General features: G+C 35.5%; 1 pseudogene; it reads right to left on the bottom strand.

Moving 5' to 3' along the window:
* Positions 1 to 4,912: 4,912 nt before the first annotated feature.
* Positions 4,913 to 6,477, bottom strand: LOC125102620 (elongation factor 1-alpha 1-like; annotated as a pseudogene).
* Positions 6,478 to 9,504: the final 3,027 nt, after the last annotated feature.

The raw sequence follows: 9,504 nt of genomic DNA, 5'->3' as shown, positions 1-9,504 counted from the left end.
AGATGCTTGATATAATTTCAATAATATTAAAGTTGTTAAGACCTGATTTGTGGCTTAATATATGATCTATTCTGGAGAAGGTTTCATGTGCACTTGAGAAGGAGGTATAATTTACTGGTTTTGGATGGAATGCTCTGTATATATCCATTAAGTACATCTGATCTAATGTGTTTTTTATTTATTTTTTAGTTTTATTTATTTATTTATTTGACAGACAGAGATCACAAGTAGGCAGAGAGGCAGGCCAGAGAGAGAGGAAGGGAATCAGGCTCCCTGCTAAGCAGAGTGCCCGATGTGGGTCTCTGGATCCCAGGGTCCTGGGATCACGACCTAGGCCAAAGGCAGAGGCCTTAACTCACTGAGCCACCCAGGCGCCCCTGATCTAATGTGTTTTTTAAAGGCAATGTTTCCATATTGATTATCTCTCTGGATGATCCATCAATTTTTGGAAGTGATGTATTAAAGTCCCCTGCTATTATTGTATTGTTGTCTATTTTTCCATTTAGGTCTCTTAATATATATATTTGGTACTGCTGTGTTGGATGCATAATTATTTATGCATGTTATATGTTCCCATTGGATTGATCTCTTATCAATGTAATATCCATTGTTGTTTCTTACAGCAGTCTGTTTTAAAGTCTATTTTGCTTGATATAACTAGCCAGCTATTGTTTGTTTGTTTGTTTCCATTTGCACGGAATGTCTTTCTTCATCCCTTCACTTTCAGTCTGTGTGTGTTCTACCATTTGAAGTGAACATCTTGTAGGAAACACATGCATGATATTGATTTTTTTTAATCCATTTAGCTACCCTTAGTCTTTTGATCAGAGAATTTAGTTCACTTATATTTAATGTAATTATTGATGGATATAACTTATAGCCTTTTTGTTAATTGTCTTCTGGTTATTTTGTAGTTCATCTGTTTTTTGTTTTTGTTGTTGGTTTTGTTTTTTTTGGTTTCTCTTTTATAGTTTGTTGATTTTTTGAGTGGTAAGCTTGGAATTTTATCATTATCTTTTGAGATTCTATGAGTTGTTTTCTAGGTGGTTCACATATGACAGTCTATTTTAAGTTGGTAATAACCTAACTATGAAACTATGAAAACATTGTAAAGCTCTCATTTTATGTTTTTGATGTTATATTTTACATCTTTTAATGTTATGTATGCCTTAACTAATTATAATAATTACTTTCACTATTCTCTTTTAATCTTCATACTAAATTTATAATTGATTAATCCACTACATTTATCACATATTTACCTTTATCAATGAGATTTATATTTCTATGTTTCCTTTATACTAATTAGCACTCTTTCTTTTGAGTTTTAAGAAGTATTTTAACATTTCTTGTAAATGTTAGGCTGGCTTGGAGGTGATGAATTCTTTTAACTTCTTTCTTTCTTTCCTTCTTTCTTTTTTTTTTTTCTTTCTAAGTTTTTATTTTAAAGCCAGTTAGTTAATATGCAGTGTTATATTAGTTTCAAGTGCACAATACAGAGATTCAACAATTCCATACATCACATGGTGCTCATCACAGCTGCACTCCTTAATCCCCATCACCTATTTAACTCATCCTCTCATACTCCTCCCCTCTGATAACCATCATTTTGTTCTCTATAGTTTAAAGTCTGTTTCTTGATTTATTTCTCTCTTCTGTTTTCCATTTGCTCATCTGTTTTGTTTCTTAAGTTCAACACAGGAATGAAATCCTATGGTATTGGTCTTTCTCTGAATGTCTTATTTCATATATATATATATATATATATATATATATATATATACACTTTCTTGCTCCATCCATGTCATTGCAAATAGCAGGATTTCATTCTTTTTTATGACTGAATACTATTCCAGCGCGCGTGTGTGTTTGCATGGCGTGTGTGTGTGTGTACACGTGTGTGTGTGTGTGTACGTGTGTGTGTGTGTGTGTGTGTGTGTGTTGAGATCACTTCTTTTTAATCCATTCATCAACTGATGGACACCTAGTCTGCTTCCATATCTTGGTGATTCTAAATAAGGCTACTGTAAACAAGCATCAAATCAAAAAACAAACAGGTACATGCATCCCTTTGAATTAGGGTTTTTATAATCTTTGACTAACTACCTAGTAATGCAATTGCTGGATCATAGTGTAGTTCTATTTTTAAGAATAATAACTTTTTGAGGAATAATAACTTTTTGAGGAACCTCCATGCTGTTTTCCACAGTTGCTGCACCAGTTTGCATTCCCACCAACAGTACAAGAGGGTTTCTTTTCTCCACACTCTCGCCAACACTTGTTGTTTCTTGTGTTTTTTATTTTAGCCATTCTGACAGGTGTGGGGTGATATCTCCTTGTGTTTTTGATTTGCATTTCCCTGATGGTTGCATTTGCATTTGTATTTTGGATTGCATTTCCCTCTTTTTCCCTGATGAGAAGATGATAAACATCCTCTCATTTGTTGGTCATCTGTATGCCTTCTTTGAAGAAACATCTGTTTGTATCTTCCGATCATTTTAAAAATTTGATTATTTGAGGGTTTTTTTGGGGGGGGGTATTGAGTTTTATAAGTTCTTTATGTATTTTGGCTACTAACCTTTTATTGGATATGTCATTTGCAAATATCTTCTCCCATTCCTTAGGTTGTCTTTTAGTTTTGTTCATTATTTTCTCTGCTGTGCAGAAGCTTTTTATTTTAATGAAGTCTCAATAGTTTATTTTTGCTTTTGTTTCCCTTCTTCAGGAGAAATATTTAGAAAGTTTCTATGGCTGATGTCAAAGAACTTACTGCCTGTGTTCTCCTCTAGCATATTTATGGTTTCAGGTCTCATATTTAGGTCTTTAATCCATTTTGAATTTATTTTCATGTATGGTGTAAGAAAGTGGTCCGTTTTCATTCTTTTGCATGTTGCTGTTCAGTTTTCCCAACACCATTTGTTGAAGAGAATTTCCCCATTAGATATTCTTTCCTGCTTTAAGATTAATTGACCATACAGTTGTGGGTTTATTTCTGGGTTTTCTATTCAGTCTTATTAATCTATGGTTTATTTTTGTGCCAGTACTGTTTTGATCACTTCAGCTTTGTAATATAACTTGAAGTCTAGAATTGTGAGGCTTCCAGCTTTGTTTTTCTTTTTCAAGATTGCTGTGGCTATTCAGGGTCTTTCTGGTTCCATACAGATTTTAGGATTTTTTGTTCTAGCTCTCTGAAAATGCTGGTGGTATTTTGATAGAGATTGCCCTGAATATGTAGATTGCTTTGGGCAGTATAGACATTTAAACAATATTTATTCTTCCAATTCATGCACATGGAATTTCTTTCCATTTCTATGTGTCATCTTCAATTTCTTTCTTTAGTATTTTATAGTTTTTAGAGTAAAGGTCCTTTACCTCTTTGGTTAGGTTCATTCTTAGGTATCTTATTATTTGGGGTGTAATTATGAATGGGATTGATTCTTTAATTTCTCTTTCTCTTCCTGCATTATTGGTGTAGAGAAATGCAACAGATTTCTGTACATTGATTTTGTATCCAATGACTTTACCAAATTTGTTTATCAGTTCTAGAAGTTTTTTGGTGGAGTCTTTATGATTTTCTGTATGTAGTATCATATCATCTGCAAATAGTGAAAGTTTTATTTCTTCCTTACCAACTTGGATGACTCTTATTTATTTTTATTGTCTGACTGCTATAGCTAGGACTTCCAGACTATTTTGAACAAAAGTAGTAAGAATGGACATCCCTGTCTTGTTCATGACTGTAAAGGAAAAGCCCTCTTCCTCCATCCCCCCCCCCTCCCCCCGTTGAGGATATTAGCTGTGGATTCTTCACAGATGGCTGTTATTATGTTGTGGTGTATTCCCTCTAAACCTTCTTTGTTGAGGGTTTTTTATCATGACTAATTGTTGCACTTTGTCAAATGCTTTTTCTGCATCTACTGGAAGAATCATATTGTTCTTATATTGCCTTTTACTAATGTGCTGTATCATGTTGATTGATTTTTGAATGTTGAACCACTTTTGAACCCAGAACTAAATCCCATTTGATTGTGGTGAATGATTTCTTTAATATATGGTTGGACTTGTTTTGCTAGTATTTTATTGAGAATTTTTGCATCCAAGTTCATTAAAGATATTGGCTTGTAATTCCTTGTTTTAGAGGATTCTTTATCTGGTTTTAGTATCAGGGTCATGATGGCCCTCATAGAATGGAATTTGGAAGTTTCTTCCTTTTCTATTTTTTGGAGTAGTTTGAAGAAGAATAGGTATTAAAACTTTTTTAAATGTTTGGTAGAGTCTCCTGTGAAGCTATCTGGCCCTTGACTTCTGTTTCTTTTTGTTTGTTTGTTTGTTTGTTTTGATAACTTTTTTATTGCTGATTCTATTTCTTTACTGGTTATTGGTCTGTTCGTCTGTTCAAGTTTTCTATTTCTTTCTCTTTCAGACTTGGTAGTTTATGTTTCTAGACATTTAACTCTTTCTTCCAGGTTGTCCAATTTGTTGGCATATAGTTTTGCATTATATTCTCTTGTAGTTGTATTTCTGTGGTGTTGGTTGTTATTTCTCCTCTATCATTTGTGATTTTATTTATTTGAATCCTTTCTCTTTTCTTCTTGATAAGTCTGGTTAGAAGTTTATCAGTTTTTTTTTTTTTTTTCTCAATAAGCTTTGGTTTTAATGGGGCTCAAAATTCTGTGACAGATTTTTGTTCAAGTTGTTTCCATTAAAAAGTACTGATTTTAAAATCTAATAACTTAAACTGCCACACATACAAGAAAAATGTTTCACAAAACACTCCCCTTTCCTTCTGAATGTTTTACAATGCTTTTTTGTCATTAACCAGTCTTTTACTATTAAACTTAAATGGCCAGTTGAGACAAACTCTTCTTCCACTGATCATTAAAACTGAGGTGGCAGGTTTTGGGTATAATATTCATTTAGCCTTCCAAACTTTCTGGGCAGACTTAGAGACCTTGCCAGTTCCAACTGCCTTTTGGTCCACTGCTTTGATGACATGCACACAAATTGTCTCATGTAATGAACAGCAAAATGGCTTAGAGGAGGTTAGTGAAAGAAGCTCTCAACCCACATAGGCTTCTCAGGAACCATATCAACAATGGCAGCATCACCAGATTTCCAGAACTTGGGGCAATAGCATCTCCCAGCTTTTTTCTACAATGACAAATCAGTCTTCTCCTTCAGCTCAGCAAACTTGCAAGCAATGTGAACTGTGTGACAGTCCAGCACAGGGGCATATCCAGCACTGATGTGGCTTGAATGGTTCAGGATGATCCCCTGAGCCATGAATCCGCTGCTTCAATTGCTGGGTTACTTTTGCTGTCACCAGCTACATTGCAACAATGAACATCTTTGACAGGTATATTGTTGACATTGAAGCCCACACTTTCCCCAGGAAAAGCCTCACTCAGTGCCCCATTGCGCATTTGAATAGACTTCAGTTTTAACATTGGAGCAAAAGTAACCATCATGCTGGGTTTAAGAACACCTGGCTCCACATGGCCCAGAGGGAGAGTATTATTACCACTACTTTTTTAGACATCCTGGAGGAACAGACACAAAGCTTTGTCAGTTAGATGAGCAGGGCTTCAAGCAGTGTGGTTCCACTGGCATTGCCATCTTTATAGGTAACTTTCCATCCCTTGAACCAAGGTATGTTTGCACTTGACTCCAGTATGTTGCTGCCATTCCAACCAGAAATTGACCCAAATGCTACAGTGTCAGGGTTGTAGCCAATTTTCTTAAAGTAGGTGCTAATTTCCTTAATGGTTTCTCATGTCTCTTCAGGCTATAGGGTGAGTCAGAGGAATCTATCTTGTTAGCACCAACAATTAGTTTTTTCACACCCAATATGTAAGCCAGAGAGACATGCTTAAGGCTCTGCCCATTCTTGGAGATACCTGCTTCAAATTTACCAACATCAGCAGTAACAATCAGCACAGAACAGTCCACCTGAGATGTGCCTGTAATCATGTTTTTGATGAAATCTTTGTGTCTTAGTTCATCAATGATGGTCACATACTTGCTGGTCTTAAATTTCCACAGGGTGATATCAATGCTGACATCACATTCATGTTCAGCTTTCAGTTTATCCAAGACCCAGGCATATTTAAAGGAAACCTTTCTTATCTCAGCAGCCTCTTTCTAAAAATTTTCAACAATTCTTTTGTTGATCCTACTACATTTGTAGATCAGATGACTAGCAGTGATAGATTTGCCTGAATCTATGTGTCCAATGATGACAGATTTTTTTTTTAAGATTTTATTTACTTATTTGACAGACAGAGATCACAAGTGGGCAGAGAGGCAGGCAGAGAAAGACAGGGGGAGGCAGGCTCCCTGCTGAAAAGAGAGCCTGATGTGGGGCTCGATCCCAGCACCCTGGGATCATGACCTGAGCCAAAGGCAGAGGCTTTAACCACTGAACCACCCAGGCACCCCAATGATAACAATGTTAATGTGAGTCTTTTCCTTTCCCATTTTGGTTTACGTTTAGCAATGGTTTTTAAGACAACTGTGTTTGGGCAACAAACCTATTGCATAAAAGAGATGATTACCAATTTTACTACTTTTTTCAAAGAACTAGTTCCTGGTTTCATTGATATGTTCCATTGTTTCTTTAGTTTCTATATTGTTCATTTCTGCTCTAATCTTTATTGTTTCCTTTCTTCTGCTGGCTTTAGGCTTTGTTCATAGTTCTTTTTCTAGCTTCTTTAGATGCAAAGTTAAGTTGTTTATTTGAGATTTCTCTTGCTTCTTGAGGTAGGCCTGTATTGCTATATACTTCCCTCTAGGTCTGCTTTTGCTATATCTCAAAGGTTTTGCACTATTGTGTTTTCATTGTAATTTGTGTCCATGTATTCTAGTTTCATAGCATTGTGGTCAGAAAAGTGCATGGTATGGTAAGATTTCAATCTTTTTGCATTTGTTGAGAACTAACTTGTGATCTATTCTGGAGAATTTCCCTTGTACACTTGAAAAGAATGTGTATAATCCTGTTTTGGGGTGGAATCTTCTGAATATATCTGTTACATATTCATCTGGTCCAGGGTTTCATTCAGAGCCATTGTTTCTTTGTATATTTTCTGTTTAGATGATCTGTCCATTGATATAAGTGAGATGTTAAAGTCCTCTACTATTATTGTATTATTATCAATCTGTTCCTTTATGTTTGTTATGGTTTTATATATTTGGGTGCTCTCATGTTGGGAGCATAAATATTTACAATTGTTACATCTTTTTATTGGATTGTCCCCTTTATTATGATATAGTGCCCTTCTTTGTCTCTTGTTATAGTCTTTGCTTTAAAGTCTATTTTGCTACCCAGGCATTTTTTGACATTCATTTGCATGGTAGATTTTTCTCCATCCCCTTACTTAGAATTTTCAGGTGTCCTTAGGTCTAAAATGAGTCTCTCCTAGGCAGCATATAGATGAGTCTTCATTTTTTAAAAAAATCTATTCTACCATCCTGTCTTTTGATTGGAGTGTTTAATCCATTTACACTCAAAGTAATTATTGATGGATATATATTCATTGACATTTTATTATTTATTTTGCAGTTGTTTCTAAAGATTTCTCTCTGATCCTTTCTTGTCTTTCTCTCTTCCATGGCTTGCTTAATTTTTTAAAGTTATATCTTTGGATTTCTTTCTTTCTATTCTTTGCATATTTATTAGTGGTTTTTGATATATGGTTTTCATTAAGTTTGTATGTACACTTTTCTGCATATAGCAGTCTGTATTATGTTGATGTTCATTTATGTTTGAACACATTCTTTATTCCTTATCTCTCCACATTATAAGAGTATGTTGTCATAGTTTACATCTTTTTATTTTGTAAGTTCCTTGATTGATTTTTTAGAGAAATATTAATTTTTACTGCTTTGTTTGCATTTTCTACCTTTATACTTTCACTTTTGTTCTTTCCTTTCCACTCAGAGTCCCTTTTAATATTTCTTGCAGATTTAGTGATCACAAACTCCTTTAATTTTTTTTTTTTTTTTGTCTGAGAAACTATTTATGTCTCCTTCTGTTCTGAATGATAGTCTTGCTGGTTAGAGTACTTTTGCCTACAGGCTTTTCCCATTCTGCACTTTGAATATATCATGCCACTGCCTTTTAGTTTAGAAAGTTTCTGCTAAAAAATCCCCTAGTAGCCTTATGGGTTTTCCCTTTTCATGTTACTGTCTTCTTTTGTCTTGCTGCTTTACATTTTTTTTTCTTATCGCTATATTTTACCAATTTAATTACAATATATCTTTGTGTGGATCTGCTTTTTGTTGAAATTTTGATGGGACTTTTCTGTGAGTTCTGAATTTGGGTATCTGTTTCCTCCCCCAGATTAGGGAACTATTATTTCTTCAAACAAATTTTTTGTCCCCCTTTCCATCTCTTCTTCTGGGATTCATAAAATACAAATATTAATATGCTTGATGGAGTCATTGAATTCCCCAAGTCTAGTCTCACATTGCTTAATTCTTTTTGCTCTCTTTTGTTCAAGTTGATCACTTTCCATTACTCTGTCTTCTAGGTCATTAATTCATTGTTCTGCTTCTTCCAGCCTACTGTTTATTCCATCAGATATATTCCATCAGATATATTCCTCATTTTATTTACTGAGGATTTTATCTCTGCTATGTTATTCCTTATCTCTATATTAAGTGTGTCACTCATGTCTTCCACTCTTTCCTTATGTCCAGTGAGTATCCTTGTGATTATTACTTTAAATTCCCTATCAGATCCCTATCACTTAGATCTCTAGTTGTGGTCTTTTCTTATTCTTTCATTTGGGATAAATTTGTTTTCCCATTTTTTTCTAAAGTCTCTGTGCCTGTTTCTGTGTGTTACAAAATCAGCCATATCTCCCATTCTTGAGAGTGTTGACCTTATGAAGAAGAAGACTTATAGTGACCTTCTGTGTGGTATCCCCTTTTGCCTAGGGTCTGGCACTTCTGGGAGTGTCCCGAGTGTGTATTGTGTGTTCTCTGTTGTTTTGTCCTGGCTGCTTTATCCTTCAGACTAGTTGCCTACAGAGTTTCTCTTTACGTGTTGTGAGCAGTGTTTTGTCTCTTGCTTTAATGTGGTGCATTTTGACTAGGTGGCCCTCTGGTTTATTTGTGAACTAATACCTGTCACCACCCTCACAGGCAAAGAGGATCAGTACAACTCCTGCAATGAAAGACATGGTATGAGCAGGGATTTGGTCTAGCCCTCTGGGGGAGGGTGCCTACCATGCTAGGACTAAGGCAAGGGTAACTGGAAGGTCAGTTCTAGAGTCCAGGGGCCAGGGCTTGATGTAGCAAGTTAAGGCAAGTGTTTGTACTGCACTAGTTCCTACAGGTGGCTCTGTGTTTAGGCTGGGGATGGGGGAGGGAAATGGCATAGGCCAGTTCTTTTGTTCCTAGAGGGGTCCTCTCTGTAAGGCTGCCTCTCTAGTGTGTGCTGGGAGTTGAGTGAATAACCTCCCCACTGTGTGCTTCAGGCACTCTTTAGATCACTCTTTCCTC

Source organism: Lutra lutra, chromosome 6 (assembly GCF_902655055.1).
Source record: "Lutra lutra chromosome 6, mLutLut1.2, whole genome shotgun sequence".
Classification (NCBI taxonomy): Eukaryota; Metazoa; Chordata; class Mammalia; order Carnivora; family Mustelidae; genus Lutra; species Lutra lutra.
Note: the sequence above shows the minus strand (reverse complement) of the source record. Positions and strands in the feature narration are given on the sequence as shown.